Consider the following 17,825-nt stretch of genomic DNA (forward strand, 5'->3'; position numbering starts at 1 on the left):
TCAACCAGTCAATCAGGATGTGTCTTTTTGAGAAGATGAACTCTGAAGGTGTCCCTGAGATAAGTAGACTTCTATTCAAAGATTAGGATAAGTGTCTCCCTTAGGGTCAGAGCACACCCACTTTATTCCAAGGCCAAGTTTACACCTATGCACGCTAGATCTGGAATGTGCCCTGTTATCTGTTTCTGGTTTAGCTTCACCCTATTTCTGACCCAGAACAATCCCCAAGATAGATTGACTGTGAATAACTGTGGATGACAGCAGGGACGCTGGAGCCAAGAACTGTTTACATGTCCCTCTGAACAACCTGTTCTTTCATTCCACCATCAGAATCAGAGCTTCCTCCCTCTGTTCCCCTCCTCCTCTGGCTCTCAGAGATGGTCCACATTCCTAGCTTAGGCAATGCATTCTTGCTGCCCTGACACATACCATCAGAGTAGGCCAGGCAGACCGCTGAGAGAGCTAAGCTATCCACCCAACACTTGGCTTTGGCTGAGGGCATCAAGCCAGGTCATGGTGTCACAGCAGCTAAGGTCCCTTGATAAGTTGCATTGGCTCAACACTTAAAATTGTTTGTGGCATTGTTAATGAAGTTGATGGGGGTTACATCAGACTATATCCCTCCAAAGCCCAGATTGAATGACTTTTAATTAAGACAAGCCTGGTGGTTCATTCTCCCCTCACTGTGGAGGCAGCTGCTAGATCCAAATTTGGAATGGGTTTCAGTGGGGATAAGGTTGTTAGTTACAGGATGCACTATAACATAATTAGAACTTTTGAGTATGAAAGGTCTCAGGAAGCTCATGGGTTCAATTCCATCATTGCTAAATCACCACTGATTCTGAATCATTTTGAACCAATGTCAATGCCTTCCATGAATAGGATTCATTCATTCAGTTATTCATCCATTCATTCAAAAAGTATATATAACACCTCCTGAATGTCATGCACTGTGCTAGCTATGCGAGTAATGAGATGAATGAGACATGTTCCCTTCCTTCAAAGAGCTCCATAAGGGGCAATGCATATATTTATTTCTCTTGAGAAAATGCCTGAAAGACCACTATATGAATCTTCCAAAGTCAATAACTACCAAAAGTCACCGTGAACTATAATAAGTAGCCTTTTTGCAGGGACAGTGGTGATGATGCTGGTGGCTGACCACCTTGGATTACCTAGTCATGTTAAATCACGCAAATGTTTTTCCTCCTCCACAATGTTTCATGTGTCATAGGCAGTTAGTAGTTTGACAAGTAGAATTAAATACAGCTACAGTTTCTGTAGTCTCCATGTGACATTACTTATTATGGTTACTATAATACTAATGACTAAATTTGAGTGCTCACTATGTACTGGGAATAGTTTTAAGTGCACTATATGCATTATCTAATTTAATCATAGCAACCCAAGAGGTAAATACTGTTGTTCTGTTTTTATCTTGACTTTATAGATGCAGAAACTGTGGCTTAGACTGACTTGTGTACCTGTTGTCTGCAGGGCTTTCTAGGGGCTCCATCTGAGAACTGCTGACCTGGTTCAAGCTCCTCCCCTTATGAAGCCCATTCAAGCAGGCTTTATTGCTTCCAATCAGTGGCCACATTACTTTGCCAAGTGGTGGCCACAAACACACAGGCCCCAAATTGTGAGGTCATTTAGTCATTGAACAAATATTATTTTGTATTCCCACCTTATGAGAATACGGTGATGAAACAGATGCAGGCTCTGCCCTCAGGAAGCTTTCAATCTGGTAAAGTAAATTAGAAAAATGAACAGAAATAAGGGAAAACCAGGAGTAGGCACTGAACCCACTGGGTTGCCTGATGCCAGCAGAGGGCCTGGGCTGACACTGGCCCTTCAGCTCCCCTATTTCAAGGTCCCACACCTGGACACATAGGCCCTGGCTCTTATTATGGTTCAGACCTTGGAATGGTGCCTTCCTGTGGCCCAGGACCCTGAAACCCATCCCACTCTACCAGCATGCAGGTCCTCAGCATCATTTTGGCAAGACGGTGTCAAAAATTTACTCTTTGCAGCTCAGTGTGAATAAAGACAGAGAAAACACCCAAAGGAATGGCTAAGAGAAATAGAGAGGCCTAAAGAACGACTGCTTGAAACTCATAAAGAATCTCTAAAAAGAGAAACAAGAAAGCATTAACCTGAATAACCAAAACTTGAGCAATAAGGAACTGGAGGAGAATTATGGTTCAAATGATATGAGTCTTTCCAGAATGAGAACTACACAACTCTTGGCTCAAGACAATGCCAGACCCTCAGGTCTCTCAAAGAAACATCATAAATTAGCAAGTTCCACCTTAGTAATCCAAGGTGGTTGCAAGCGTTCTTCATCCTTCAGTCTGCCCTGGGCTGGGTTGCATTTGGGATTTAGTACTCCAATGATAAGTATATATTTGGGTTCTGTGCTTGTTCTGGTTATGGGAATCTTTATTACCAAGAGATGAAACGCACCAACATCATGATCGTGATAAGTATATATTTGGGCTCTGTGCTTGTTCTGGTTATGAGAATCTTTGTTTATTACCAAGAGATGAAACGCACCAACATCATGATCAGATTCAATAAATTATTTCTCTCCAAACTCTTATCATCTGAGATGCAAAAGAGAATACAATCCCTGCAGAGCAGTTAAAGGCCAGGAACATAATGGAGATTAAAAGGAAAGACCAAATTCCTAGGGGTGTCATGTGACTGGCTTCTCAGGGAATAGAGTAGATAATTTATCTCTTACTGGGAAGTCTAAGTTCCAATCCTGCTCCTGTGATTTTACTCATGGTAATATCCTTGAAACAAAAATCACTGGTTTCTCTCCTACAATCATTAAAAAGGCACAGCAACTAACATGGTCACCAACACCAGCAATCACACCATCACTGGACAGATTGCCTCACTGGTTTCAAGAAGACATCTGTAATAGTGTCAACAATAAAAAAAAGAATAGGAAATGAAAAGACACCCATTGCCATTGAGATTGAGTACTTTGTTTGTATTGTGGTAGGAGTTGTTTCTTCACCAGCATATTTTTTCTTCGTCATCAGAATCTATTAGTATGTCCTGGACTCTACCATCTTCTTCCTTGGCATTATTGTGGCCCATGTACCTCCAGATCATTGTCACTGACACTCATTAATGACAAGAAATGGATGGCCAAGAAGAAAAGTCTGGTGAAGAACCTGAAGCAATGGAGACCCTCAGTCAGTCCAAGTGACAAAATTGACACTTGGACTCACAACAGAACCCATCTGTGGCTTGATCATCAGATCTACGTAGCTGACACACATGAAGAAGAGACAAACCAATTCTTGGCCTGAAGCTCTGGAATCTGGGCCTCCTTATTTAAGATAATAACACTGTATAATCAAGTTGAGTTCAAACAAGGACAGGAAAGTGTTCCCATCATTGAGAAAGTTGTGGTTGGAGATGCCTCCGGAAATGCCCTTGGAAATTCTCAGAGATCATTTTGGGTGATGTGATAAAAATTAGGAAATGAAACTTCAAAGTATTTGAAATCCCTTTTGATTCTACCAACAACTTTCAGCACCCCATACATGAGATGGATGACATCAATGACAAGTGCTTCCTCATGACCATGAGATCTTAGAGAAGTGTAGCACCATCTTTATCAATGTCCTGGAATAAGCATCTGGACAAGGGCATGGTAAGGCCTTCCATAGAGTGTACATGGCTAGGTGGCTTGGAGGAGCCACATTCTTGGTTTCTGTCATTCTACTTGCCAGCAATTGAGTTTCCAGAAACCTATTCATTGAACAGATACCATGACCTTTCTGACCTCCAACTTCTGCTTTGTGAGCTCTTGTCAATGATTGATCCCCTTCAGTCCACTGTGCCAGAGTGCTGGGGTCAATGTTGTTATGTTTACAGGTAATCATCCCTTCACAGCCAAAGCTATTGCCAAGAGTGTAGGTATCATTTCAGCCAACAATGAGGCAATAGAAGACATTTAAAAATGTCTCAACACTACTGTGGAGCAAGTTAACAAATAGGCTGCTAAAGCCACTATGGTGACCAGTATGGAGCTGAAGGACACAAGTCAGGAACACTTGAATGATCTCTTAACCAACTACTCAGAAATCATCCTTGCTCAGACATCTCCCCAGCAGATGTCGGATGGGCTCTCAGAGGCAGGATACAGATGTTGCTGTGACAAAGCATGGAATTAACCATTCTCCAGCTCTAAAGAAGGCACATATTGGGGTTGCCATGAGGTACACAGGTTCTGATGCAGTCAAAAATGTAAGTACACAGTCTTACTAAAAGACAATGACATCTTTGCATCTTTAGTCACAGGGTGGAGGAAAGCTGCCTAATAATTGACAACCTAAAGAAGATTATTGCTTACACTCTGATCTAGAATATTTGCCCCTTTTTTACCTACATTATTGTTGGGCTCATTCTATCCAACATCTTGTTCATCAATTTGGGCACAGATATAATTCCTCATTGCTTTATTTTAAAACTGAAAGTGACGTCATAAACCAGCAGCTTCACCATGAGAAGATGGACAGATTGGTGAACAAGTAACTTGTCATGTACTTCTGCCTGCATACTGGCCTCAAGCCCTGGGAGCTTTTGTTGTTTATGCCACCATGTGTGCACAGAGTGGATTTAGACCTAGAACTCTCATTAACCTTTTGGTAAAATGGAAAAAGGACAAGATAAATGACTAGGAAGACAGCTATGGACAAGAATGGACAAAGTAGTAGAAGAAATGCCTAGAATGAACTGGCTACACATTCATTCTCATTGATATTATGAACCAGTAAATATCATATCTGATCACCGGAAAGACCAGGATCAATTTCATCTTCCCGGAAGATCCTTTCTGAAATAAAGCCATCTGGGTAGGGACTGCATCACAGCTCCTCATAACGTTAACTCTATTCTATGGCTTTGAAAGTGTCACAAACCTGAATTCTGCCATGTTCCTGGCTCAGGATTGGTTTGTGGATATGCCACATGCCATTTTTCTTTGGGTGTATAAAGATGTATAAAAATTTTTCATCAGACTTTACCTGGAAGCTGTCAACATATCACTAGGACCATCTTTTTTCCCAAGTCTCCCAACTTCACACTGGTGATGATCTTCAGATCTCTTGAGCAAAAGTGACATCAAAATTTATAGAAGAGAAAGACAAAAACCATGTGAAAGGCATTCAATTGGTGTTTTATACTTTACAGCTGAGATTTAACTGGTTATATATGACTTTTATGTCTACCTCCATCTCTTGTTTTTAAATATGTTAATTTTAAGGTGATGATGTAGGGAAGAAAAATATATTTGCATTTACATAGGTTTCCATGGCATTAAATAGTCTTGTATAACCCAGATATCTGCTGGGTCTCCCTGCTCTGAAGCTCTAGGTAGCATTCTTCAAACCTCTGTTCTATATGCTATCGAAGAGTCGATTTCCATGTATTCTGGAAAAATTGGTCACTTTGCTCAAAAATTCATCTCAACATTTGCAGGAAATAGAGGTGGGAGCAGGATTCCATCTTAAGAACATGAACATCAACCACTTTGACTTTCAGACATTGCCATGACATGCTTTCCCTGGCCATATCACCTCTCACCCCAACCTTTTGCTATTTTACTAGTCCATTTTTGCAATACTTCCTCCCATCTCACTTCTATTCCTCCCTCCTGGATTGTCCTTCACCCTACCACTGGACCATCACTTTGGCTTCTTTCAAATCCTGCTCCAAAACTGAGCTTCAAGTCCACTTTGCATGTCCTACCTCAAGGTGCTCAACTGAAGAAAGGAGTCTTTCATTTACCAGGAAACCATTTTGGTTTGAAATAATATCTATTTCTTGTAAAACATTTGCAAAGCATTTTCCAGACGAACATCATGTCAATCATGTTTCATGCTTTTAACTTAGATTTATTCATGTGTGGAAACACACATCTATGTTGACAGGTCCAGAGAGACCTCGTTTTAAAGTAAAAGACATTTTACAAAACAAAAATACTAAGCTAGAAAGTATTAAGTGACATAATATTCAGGGATCAAAATATCTGCAAGTAACTTCTGATATTTCTTCTCAGCTCCTGCATTCTTGCCATAGTCTCTGGCTTCTACCACTCAAATTTAGGCACAACATTCAGCCCCTTCTCTAGCACACTTGCCCCTAAGTTTATTCCCAGCCATTTGGTAATTTTAATACTAGTAACTTACATTAAACCTTTCAGGAGTCAAGATCACCCCCAAAGTTTCTCCCATCTCCTGGCTGCCCTCTCACCTCATTCTCTTATTTTTTCTCTCCTCATTCTCCTTTCAGGAACAACACAAATTCCTCTCTTTGTCCAACACATAACCATTCCAAAGGCATATATGTTACTTGGGCATACCTCCGGGTGTCACTCTCCACCCACAGTGACTCAAAGTGTTTCTTTCAAGTAAATACAAGCCTCTCCCAAAAACTAAGTTCTGGAGAGGAAGGAAAGGGGGTCTCCATCTGTGCTCAGAATACAGTGGGTCTTGTCCAGTACACGACAGAAGAGACCATCTGTTTGGTAAAGATTAAAATAAATTCTGGGAGTTGTCCATGGACTCGCCAATGTTTGGGTTATGTTTCAACCTTGATTGAGTACCAGGATTTCACAGAGTGCCAACTCCCAGGTGCTTTGAGGAAGACTGGGTACATTATGCTTCCCTGTTTTTGTTTTTGGGTCTCTTCCCCATGTGTCTGGGGGTTTTCTCCCATTAAAACCAGGACTTTTCCTCCCTCTGGGCCTCAGCACAGAACCCAACCCAAAGCTTAACTCCTGGGAGATGCCAAATCCACTTTAGGTCTAAAGTATAGAAATAATTTATTCAAAAACATAGCCATAACTCTAAGAGAATGTTCGTGGGCTGTATCATTTCACTCCAGATTCCCTGATAGGAAGAGGTTATTTTGCTCAATCATGACATGGCAAGGACAGGTTGTTTCTCTAGATGTTTCTGCATAGAAATGAAAGGCAGGTCCTAGCATGAGATGGATCTGGGGCTGTTCTGGGGATGTACTATATTGTGGGAGTCTTTGCTTGCTCCCTCTCAATCACCTCACCCTCTTTTTTTCTATGTGCTTTTTACATGCAGAGTCCACATCTCAAATCAGGCCTTCGTATGCAGTCCCCTAGCAGTCATGGCATTCTTGCAAAGACAGCCTGGATAAAAGATTCCAGAAAGACATCATCATTGGCCTCAAATAGCTGAGGTCCTGTTGCATAGAAGAGGCAGATTTTCTCAGTTCTATGGCAGAGGAGAGGATTGGGGACAATAGACAGAAGCTGTTAAAAGGCAAAAACATCCTCATTTTGTAAAAGAGGGTTTTAGACCAACACTATAATTGAACTATTTCAAACATCTGAAGTTAGGTACTCCCCCAGATTCCCAACCCCAAAATGTATTATAGCAGTGATTTGCATGGGGTGTTAGAATGTCCTCTAGAAAGAACTTGAACCATGGCTGAACTTGGGCTTTAGACATAGAAAAAGACATGGTGAATTTAGGATGTGCAGATAGAATGTGACAAGAGAAGTTTAATTTCAAAGAGAAAAGTAAAGGAGAATCTGCAATGGAGGCAGAAAAATTTTGGAGTGCTGGACATAGCCCCAAGGTCTGGGAATCTCAGGGGTGAGAGTGGAGGTTCTGGGACTGTAGCAAGGTGGTGGCCCTGCTCTAACTACTCCAGTCCCAGGCATCCTGGTAGCATGTGCATAGAGAGGAAATAGCCATGATATCTAAGGACCCAAGGAATTCTTCAGAGAGAACCATAAAAAAGTAGCCCACCAAGAAAAGGAAACCATCTAGTTCTGTCTTGGCAGAAAAAAAATTACTGTCAAGTAGCTTGGAGCAGCAGGAAGCACATCAGTGGTCTGGGGTAGAAAGGCCTTGACACAGGCTACAGGCCAAGTGCAGCTTCTGAGACTGAGCCTGGGACAGAGCTGTAGGAACATCAGAATTACTGGCCCAGAGAGAGTAGCAGCCAGGTGCCAGAAGTGGCTGGACTGATTCAGGTGCCCATGTGAGGTGGCCCTTGCAGTGGCCACATCTTTTTTTTCTAAAGTCAGATTTCTTGATGTGTAATTTGCTTACAGTAAAATCTACCCTTTTTGTGTGTATAATTTAGTAAATTGAAGCACATATAGTTTGTAAAATCATTACCACAATTAATATAAAGAATATTTTCACCCCCCAAAACTTCCCCTCATGCTCCCTCGTAGTCCATACCTCTCTTCATCTTCATCACAGCACCCAACAATCTGTTTTGTTACTGTGTGTGTGTGTGTGTGTGTGTGTGTGTGTGTGTGTGTGTGTGTTCTATTTGTTGCCTCTTTCAAAATGTCATATAATTGAAATCATATGTAGCCTTTTGAGGCTGGTTTCCTTCCCTCAGGTAAGGCATTTGAGGTTTAACCATGATGTTGCACATATCAGTCATATGTTTTTTCCTGCTATACTGGTAGTATTGCAGCAGTGGGGACACCACAGTTTGTCCACCTACCAGCTGATGGACTTCTGTGGATGTTTGGGTTTTTCCAGTTTTTTATGATTACAAATTTAAGCCTTCGCATGCAGCTTCAGTGTGGACATTTGTAGTTGGTAGGTAAATATCTAGAAGGGGATCACTCGACAGTACAATAAACATATATATTCAACTTTATAAAAAACAACCAAAACATTTTCCAAAGTGGCTGGATCCTTTTGGCATTCACACTGTGCCTGACTCTTATGGTGACCTCGTTTGCACTCACAGGATCTCAGGCTGAGAATATTGACATTCTACTTCTATTGACTCAACATCCAGAAGGTCAAAAATGTTCAAAAGCAGAATTTGCAGCCCCTGGAAATGTGAGTTTCCTGTCCCTGTGGGTATCTGGGCTGGGTAACTGCTTGTCAGGGATGTGGTAGAATGCTAGACAGTATCACCATCCAGATCTCTCCCAACTCTGATCCTATGATGCTATGAAATGAAAGTCACCCTGGCCAGTGTTCTGAGACACCCGCCACCCACATTTTTACCACTTGGCTCACTAGACAAACATTCATCTTGATGTTTGACATCTTTATCAGTCTGACTGATGTGTTTCCCTGAGTCAGTATTTTTCATGCAATCAATTGGATCTCTTGGCAGTTTTTGCAAAAAAGTAATAAATTAATGGACCACCCACATACTGTTTCAGGTTCATTTGCTGACCTGTTTGGGACTGTAGATATTTCACTCAACCTCTTCATGCTTTAGCTTTCCCACTAATCCTGCAGAGCACACTAAGAATAGAAATGGCTAAGCAGTGATGTTGGTATTTATAACTAGAAAGATTGCTTTTACTTTGTTCACTTTGCTATGAACTCTGGAGTCTTATAGACCTGAATTTGGATCCTGACTCTATTAACAACTGTGTGGTCCTGAACAAGTAACTTAACCTCTCTGAATCCTGATAAAATGTACATTCTCTGCAGAGGATTAGTTAATGTCGGCAATGCACCTTCCATAGTGCCTGGTAGAGTCCACGCTCTGGGGAGCATTAGCTTTGTTTCAACTGTCCTTGAATATACCCTATCACCACTACTTAAGAGAACTGTGGTCATCCCAGGCTAGGACAATGGGAAGTGTGGAGCTGGGAAACAGCACCAGACACAGAGCAGAATGCAGAAGAGGGCATGAGAAAAGTGGCCACAGGGGCATATCATGGAGCTAAATGGGAGTTGGATGGGGGCCAATGTGACACCAGAGATGTGACCTATCAGCAAGCACTGAGAACTTTGTGGTGAAGCTGGCCCCAAATTCTGGGTTTGGAACCATTGCCCATATCTGTCTCTGAGCTCCTGGCCCAGGACATCTTTCTGATTAAGAATTCACATTTCTGTCTTCCAAGGCTCATTGACTCCTCCCAGCCATACTGGGTCTGTGAAGAAGATATCTCCCAAATTCTTTGGGGGACACCAGGACCACTGATATTGGGTAAAATGGCAACAGAGCAGTTCTGCAATGCTTTTTTTCTTACAACCAAAATAGTGAGTGGATCTAACTAGGTCTTGTCAATCGGGCTTTGCCAGAGAAATCAGAAAATTTTAATACCTGTGAATTTTGTTTTTATAAAGATTTCCCTAGACCAGGCCTTTGTCATTCTAAGAACGTGGAATGCCAAAGTGAATATGCCCCTCAACTTTCATGAGAAACATCTGTAAATTGTTCTCTAAATCAACACAGTTTCTTTCTCATCTCCCATCTCCATCCCTGATTTCTCCCCTCATTCCCTCTCCTGGCCATGTAGTAGACCAGGATAGTGGGTTCCAGCCAACAACTGTGTAGTGAAGGAGCCAAGAGATGGATGACCTGGTCTTGACTTATCCTGGATCTTGGGAAGGATGGGAGAATGAGAGCCCGCCCAGAACACCAGGGAGGAGAGAACACTTGATTGATTTAGAGGGAGAACATGCCACCTGGATCCCAACATTTCTGATTCATGCAAATTTGTGCAAGTGACAACTTCTCCTAGACTGTGCTCAGACTCTTCATTATAACATGAGAGTAATATGACTTCCTTCACAAGATTATTTTGGGAGTTAAAGGTTATACACATAAAGCATCTGGCACACTGTAGGCACTTAATAAACCATAGCTACCATAGCTACTTTTATCATCATTATCTTTCTTTTTGCTATAAGGGTTAAAGAAGACAATCCAGTTGAAATTCTAGCACAGATCCTACCAGGTACTCAGATGTATGACTGAAAAGGAGGTTTAGAGCAAAGGCTTTCCTGTCTTTATTACTTATGGCCTGAATAAGGACATAAACAGGTTCTTTGCTTTTCATCAACTATGTCTTTTGGCAATAACCTCAGAGTGATGGATGAGCAGGAACTTAAATCGTTTGAATGTCACTTTTCAGCTACTTCGCTTTAGAAACATTTTATTAAGGGGGAAGTTAATGCAAGTGGCTGATTTCTCATACTCATTATTAACTTTTGGTTATAGACATCATTTCTCTAGGTCCTCCAAATGTTCCCTCATCCTCCCACACCTAGCACAAATCATGGAAAATCAGGAGTTGGCCTTAGACACCGTGTTTTGCCTCTGCTTGCAGATCACAGGCAATACCTGTTTGTGGGACAAACAGAGGAGTCTGGTTTCCAAGGCTGTCAACCTGGAAGCCAATCCACTTGCTAAAACAATTGGAAACAGCATCTCAACAACTTGCAGCTAAGTATGAAGGTCTCAGCCCCCAGAGTAGCTCTCACATTACAAAACCTGGCAGAAACCATTTGCATGGGGGGGGTGGGCGGGCAGGGAGAGACAAGGCCCAGGTCACTTTGTTCCTGATATAGGAATCTGAATGGCATATAGAATTGTGTCCAGGTCCCAGACTCAGATACCACCCCAGACAGAGAGCCGCCCAACAGAATGAGCTGCTTCTCCCAAATCAGCCATCTTCCTCTTCCCTGACCCTCCATCCCATTTCTGTTTCCAATCGCCACATTAGAAATCAAACCTACTTCTTTGACAAGTCATCAGGAGTTGATCCAGGTAGAATAGAATGATTTGAGGGCAAAAATGGAAGATAAAGTCAATATGGTAGGAAGAGTTTAGACAGATCTCAGGGAATGCCATCTCTCTCTGATCCATAGTTCTAGGATCAGTATCACCAGGATCCAGGTCTTCTGAGAACCCCTGATAGTTTCAAAATGGATTAGAGGTGACAGAAGATAGTAGAGTGCAGGGGGGGAATACTCAAAATAAGGCTGAAATATGGGAGCCACATAAATGAACACACTATCAGACCATTGAGGATGTCTTTCAACCAAACCACAAAAAATCAATAAGAAGCAGAACTAAAAGAAGAGTGTTGATCCTCTGAAATCATACATGCCTGATGCTCCATGTCGCCATTCCCAGGAAGATGATCCAGCACATTCCCTTTGGAGTTTATGCAGTCTAAGTTGGGATTCTATTGCTTGCAACCACGAAAGTTCCAGCTACACATTAGATATTGATCCAAAGTCACACTGTGAGTAAGAAGCAAAGCTAGTCTACTAACCAAGCAAACCTAGGCCTGCCTGATCCAAAGGCAGGATTTTTTTTCCCATTCTTCACATTGCCTTCTATGTCTCTCTTTCCCAAGGCCAAGTTCATCCACTCCTCCATCAGGGGCAGGAAAAAAAATTAAGCTCAATAACAAACTGCTAAGAATTGTTTTAGGTGTTGGAACTACAATGGGAGCAGGTTTGGGAACAGACTGAATGGAAGGAGGAGAGGAAGAAGGGAGAAGAAAGCAGAACCTGCTGTGGAATCATTTATGGGTGTTCTCTCCTTCCTAGAGCCAGTATAAGCTAAAGGTACTACCTTCTGAGAAGGTGCATCCTTTAATTTTGTCTGGTGTAACTTTCCTTAGATTTCTAGCTAAGAACAGGCTCCATCCTCACACCAGTCTGGAAACACCATACTAGTGCATCTTCCTGTTTCAACAAAATAGCTCAGCCTTCTTGGAAAACCAAGCCGGAAATCAAAATGCCCCATCCTAGGCCTTGAGCCTTCACTAAATGCATGCTGACTCATTTCTCATAGACAAGTTAAACTCCTTTTGGGAGAGAAAACTAAGCTACAGATGCCCCAAACCCAATTCCAAAAGCATTCCAGGAACGGGGCTCAAAGGGAGCCAAGGGAAGTGGAGCCAGGGTGGCAGGGCTGGGCGGACACCAGAGAGCAGGAATGAGCTTCTGCCCTTCAGTTACTTTCCAAGAGTGGTTCCTTCCAGCCAGATTGATTGGGATACATACAGCTGCCTCCTTGATGGGATTCCAATGTTGGTTTCCTCTCCAAAGTTGCAGCAGGAGAGGACAGTCAAGCAAAAATTAAAACAGGACTAAGAATCCCTCTTCAGCTTTCCCTCAGCCCAAATGAAGTAGAAATGCAGTCAACAAAAATAGCATAACATATGATATCATTGAAAAATTAGTAACTCAGCACAAGATTATTCAATAACATTGCCTAAGAACTAATTGTTTGTATTTTATGTCTCTAGCATCCTGGGAAGCAAATCTAGTCTAAAAATATAGAAACTGAGACTCTTATGGGAATATCAGCTGGGCACTTAAGTCTGTGTTAATGGTCTTGACTCCATTTTAAATATTATTATTTCTTTATTAAAGAAGCAGTATCTATTTTTTATAGTAAAAATAAAAAATCAATTACATAGAAATGCTTTTTACAAACCCCCTTAATTTATTTTACCTCCAATAAGATATGCATAAGTTCCAGATTTTTTATGTATTTATTAATGCTTTATTTTATAAAAATAGAAACATACATATTTTGTAATCCTTTTCCCTCTCAATTTTATCAATAATATCTAATCCAGATCACCATTTTAAATGGCTATGTAGCATATCATCATATGGATATTTCATAATCTATTCAACAAATCCCTATATTATTTACTATTTACTATTTCCAATTTTGTAATATAAACAACACTATAATAAGATTCCCATGTTGCACATACAACTATGTGGATTTGCTTTGTCATTTCCTTAGGATAGATCTCTAGATGTTTAAAAAACATATAATACTTAATTTTTTATTCATATGTCTGCCTTCTAGTAGGGTTCCACCAAATTACATTTCCACCAAGTCATGAGTGCCTGTTCCCCCAACTCTCACTATTGCAGTTATTGTCATTATTTTCCTTACTTCTTAGCTATATGTAAGTGTATTGATAACTACTTTCCTTTGCTTTGATAGGCATACCATGAGAATTACTTTTTATTTTGGTTGTGTTTGTGAGATAAGTCAAACTTAATCATTGTTAGTTAATAGACTAGGAAGGAAACAAGATAGAGTCCACTCGGGTAAATGGCAAAAGTTGGAAGTAACACGGAAAAAAAAACAAAAATCACTCCCAAGAGAAGAAAAGGAGATGCTGGAAGGTGACTTTGGTTCAGACAATTTCCTGTGCCTTTGCCAAATAGCACCTGAGACCAAGAACTCTTTCTGCACCATTGGAGGCCCTGGTTAGTCTTATAACATCCATTTTAAATTGATGTTTCCCATCCAAGTGATGTGTATATTCAACTTGCAGATGGTGTGCACATGATCAGAGTTATAGTTGCTTGGTCTGCAGAAGAAGACCACCCAAGAAAAATGTTAGAGATGCTTACAGGGAACTGTGCTGGGCCCTCACCTAATATGAGACCCCAGCCCTCCCATCGATTAGCAGCTCTATTAACAACACTAGACTCCCAAACCCAAAATACTAAAGAATTATTGGAACCCATGTGAAAGAAATGATGACATTTTGAAGTGCTTCTCCTGCACTTATGATTGCATAACCTCTTTTAATTCTCACAACAAACATTTGGAGTAGATTTCATTATTTTTTCCACCCTACAGATGAATAAACTGAAGCTCAGACCACTGTGATTAAACCAGAACTTGAATCTGTGTCCTCTATTTCCAACCTCATGCCCTTCACACTATCACCACTTGGTAGGATTTGAAGTAACACTACTCACTTCTAGTACAGTCAAGTGAAGTTTCAAATGAGAGCCCAAAGGCGGTAGGGGGGCAAACATTTTGTTTCACCAAATAAGAAAGAAAAGAATAGTGAGGTGACAATACCCAGAGTCCTTTCAAGTTCTGGGCAAAAGAAAGGGTATTTCCCTTCATGGGGTATAGACTCCAATGTTTACAGAACTTCTGAGAGCTGATAAGAAATCAATCTCTTTCAGACAAGTTAAATCTAAATTAGTAACACCCAATTGGCTTCTCCCTGGAAAAGCCCATCCCAGGCCCATCTGCCTTAGGATGAGTTGCTTAGAAATCATGGAGATCATGCAGAAACATGAGATGCTAATGTGAAACACCAATTATTTGGTCTCCTTCTTTCCATAGCAGCTTTCCTCTAGGGGGCTATGAGAAGGTCATGGCCACCAGATGTTGCTGAGAGGAAAAAAACTGATGCCTGAGCTTTGCCAGAAGCCTAACCCGAGCCTGCTGTACCCATGGGGCTCTCTCTGACAATCCCCGTGGAGCTCACATCCAGAGTGACTCCTCCAGAACTTCCGATTATGCATCTTCCTGAGCAGCAGGGCTCAGAGGGGGTGTGACATCGTGACACAGATCATCTGGTGCTAAGTGTTTGTGGAGGCTGAGATGAGTCTGGTATGCTAGTTTGATGGCTGCTGTCTGAGACATCAAAGCAGTGAAAAAGTTAAAAAAATAAGCCATCTTAAGATGTTCTCCAGAGTGGGTGAGGTCTCATAAGCAAAAGCCTGTAGAATTCTATCATCCTATCCACTTCCCCTTTATCCCACCCTCTCATACTTTGCTGAACTCTCTGCTACTAGCCAATGCCTCTTTCAACCTAAATTAAAGTTTTTACTGATGGAGCTTCAAAGCACTCCATCTCCTGGCCTCCTCCACCTTCTTGAATTTCTGTTAAAGGGCCATAAAACACCGCCTCTCCTTGCAGAAAGACAAATGCCACATGGCTCTATCCTCCAGCCTTCCAGTTCTTTTCCAGACCATCCCACAAAGCAGAGCAGTCTTCAAGCTTCCTGCTACCTAAGGTGCTTAAGTCATCCCAAATCCCCAACTCTGGGGGACCTTCTCAGAACCTCCTTCATCCCACATACCCACACCAACTGCCATCATCACCACACACACAAGCTCACATTCTGAGGCAGGCACTGACCACAAATGCCTCAGAGCCACGTCTGCTAACCCACAGATTCACACATCACATTGCAAGAGCTCAATTATTTTATGACTAAAATCAAGCTCAGAAATCTTGTCTTCTCCACATTCAGTAGATTCTCTCTTCTTCACTCACCAAACTGCCTCATTTTAGCAAATTCTGAGATCCTCTGTGTTCCAAGGACTTACAGTCTTCCTGTAACAATGAAGTGGGTTAGATATCATTATTCCCATATTATAGGGGAATAAATTGAGGTTCAGAAAGACTGAGTGATTTGCGCAGGTTCACACAGATTTACCCAAGATCACACAGTTGTTCAATGGGGTTTAAAAAATAGGAACAAGAGGAAGATCAAATCCTGAGGGAGGGAATAGCAGGAATAAGCTAAGAAGGTTGGGGGAAATAGTTGAAGTTTTACATTATAGGCATTTAATGATGATAGTTTTTAAGCAGAAAAGCAAAACTAGGCAGAGGAAAAGAAAATGTCAGTACAAAATACTCTCTAAAATCATTAGGTCTAGGCTCTTGCCTCCAGAAAAGACTTAGCTTAAGCCACTTAGATCAGGTGGAATCATTTCTCAGAAATCCAAGCTGCTCCATGTTTACGTGGGAAGAAACACAATGTAAACGCCATAAACCCTCACCCGAGTCTTCCTCCCATGGGCTCATGGGCTCCCCTGTCTCAAGCTGCCCCAGGACAGCCACACTGCAGCAATGGCTTGGTAGGCAGCTCTGATTTGAAGCACAAAGCTCAGCACTCCCACTTGAGTCATGGTGTGGTTTTTGTGGGAAAGCCTATGCCTTCCCACACCAGACCTAAGTGCAGGATAAATCCCACAAAACCTCCTACCCGAAACTGCATTAGGACCAAAACCCTGTGCATGAGCCCCTGGGCTGTTCCTGGCAGAAGGCAGAGCTAAGTCTCTGGTCACAGATGTGCACAGAACTCCCAGGAACTCAAAGTACCCAGATGCCAAGACTCCAATAGCTGGGAAGCTAGCGCACATGCACACACACACACACACACACACACACACACACACACCCGTCCCATTGGCCAAGCCAACACCCTCTTCCTAGGGGACTAGTAGTGGTTAAGAGGATGCTATAACCAGGGTCAGAAGACCTGAGTTTTTATCCCAGGCCAGTCACCAACCAGCTATGGAGCCTTGAACAAGTCACTTTACCTTCACCAGGTCTCAGCTCTCTTACCTCAAGAATATCAGCCCTCCCTACTCTGCAGGGCTATTGGAAGAACAAGTGAGAATATAGATGTAGAAATCATAACCAACTCCCAAGTCCTTTTATACTTCTTGCTTGATGAGAGGCTGAGAGATGATAGATAGATAGATAGATAGATAGATAGATAGATAGATAGATAGATGTTCTTCCTCAGATCCTCACAAACACATTCATACTTTCAAGATAGTATGTCCTAATTTCTAGTCCAGAGAATAGGAAAATAACCCAATCCCAGGGAAGTACTCACAACCTAACAGAGTGAGTGATTAAGGATGTGTGTTTTGCAGTCCTAACTCTACCTCTCATGAGTTGTGTAACCTTGGACAAGTTATTCAGCCTCTGTTGGCCTTAATTTCTTCATCTGTAAAATGGGAATATTGATAGTATCACCTGATTGACTTAGTCCCCAAGTAATAGTGAATGCTGGCATTATAAAAAAAAAAAAATCTGCCTTCCAGACTCTAGCTCTGTGATTCTGTTCTTCCACTCCTCCCCATACCATACATCCCAGGTATATCTCATAGGTGTGACCCTGGGTTTGCCTTGGATAGTTTGTCTCTTCCTTTGTCCCATGTCCACCTCCTGGCAAAAAGCAGATCTCCTGAAGTAGCCATAGAAACAGAGTTTGAACCACCTCCAAACTGCTGGGGGTATCAATGGCTGATGGGGAAACTAAGCAGAAAGAGTGAGACCCCTGGAGAAGTGTGCTACCTCCCCCAGCATCTGACAGTGAGAATCTGACAGTGAAACTCCATTGGACACAGTTATTGACTGTCATCTATGTTCATCAACATCACTGTCTACACCATTCATCAGCATGAGGGATGCCCCATGTGGTTTTATCTGACCCTCCTAAGCCTTGGGA

General features: G+C 41.9%; 1 pseudogene; it reads left to right on the forward strand.

Moving 5' to 3' along the window:
• The first annotated feature begins 2,455 nt into the window (after window positions 1–2,455).
• On the forward strand, window positions 2,456–5,114 carry LOC102254860 (annotated as a pseudogene).
• Window positions 5,115–17,825: the final 12,711 nt, after the last annotated feature.

The sequence above is a fragment of the Myotis brandtii genome, unplaced genomic scaffold, assembly GCF_000412655.1.
Source record: "Myotis brandtii unplaced genomic scaffold, ASM41265v1 scaffold79, whole genome shotgun sequence".
Classification (NCBI taxonomy): domain Eukaryota; kingdom Metazoa; phylum Chordata; class Mammalia; order Chiroptera; family Vespertilionidae; genus Myotis; species Myotis brandtii.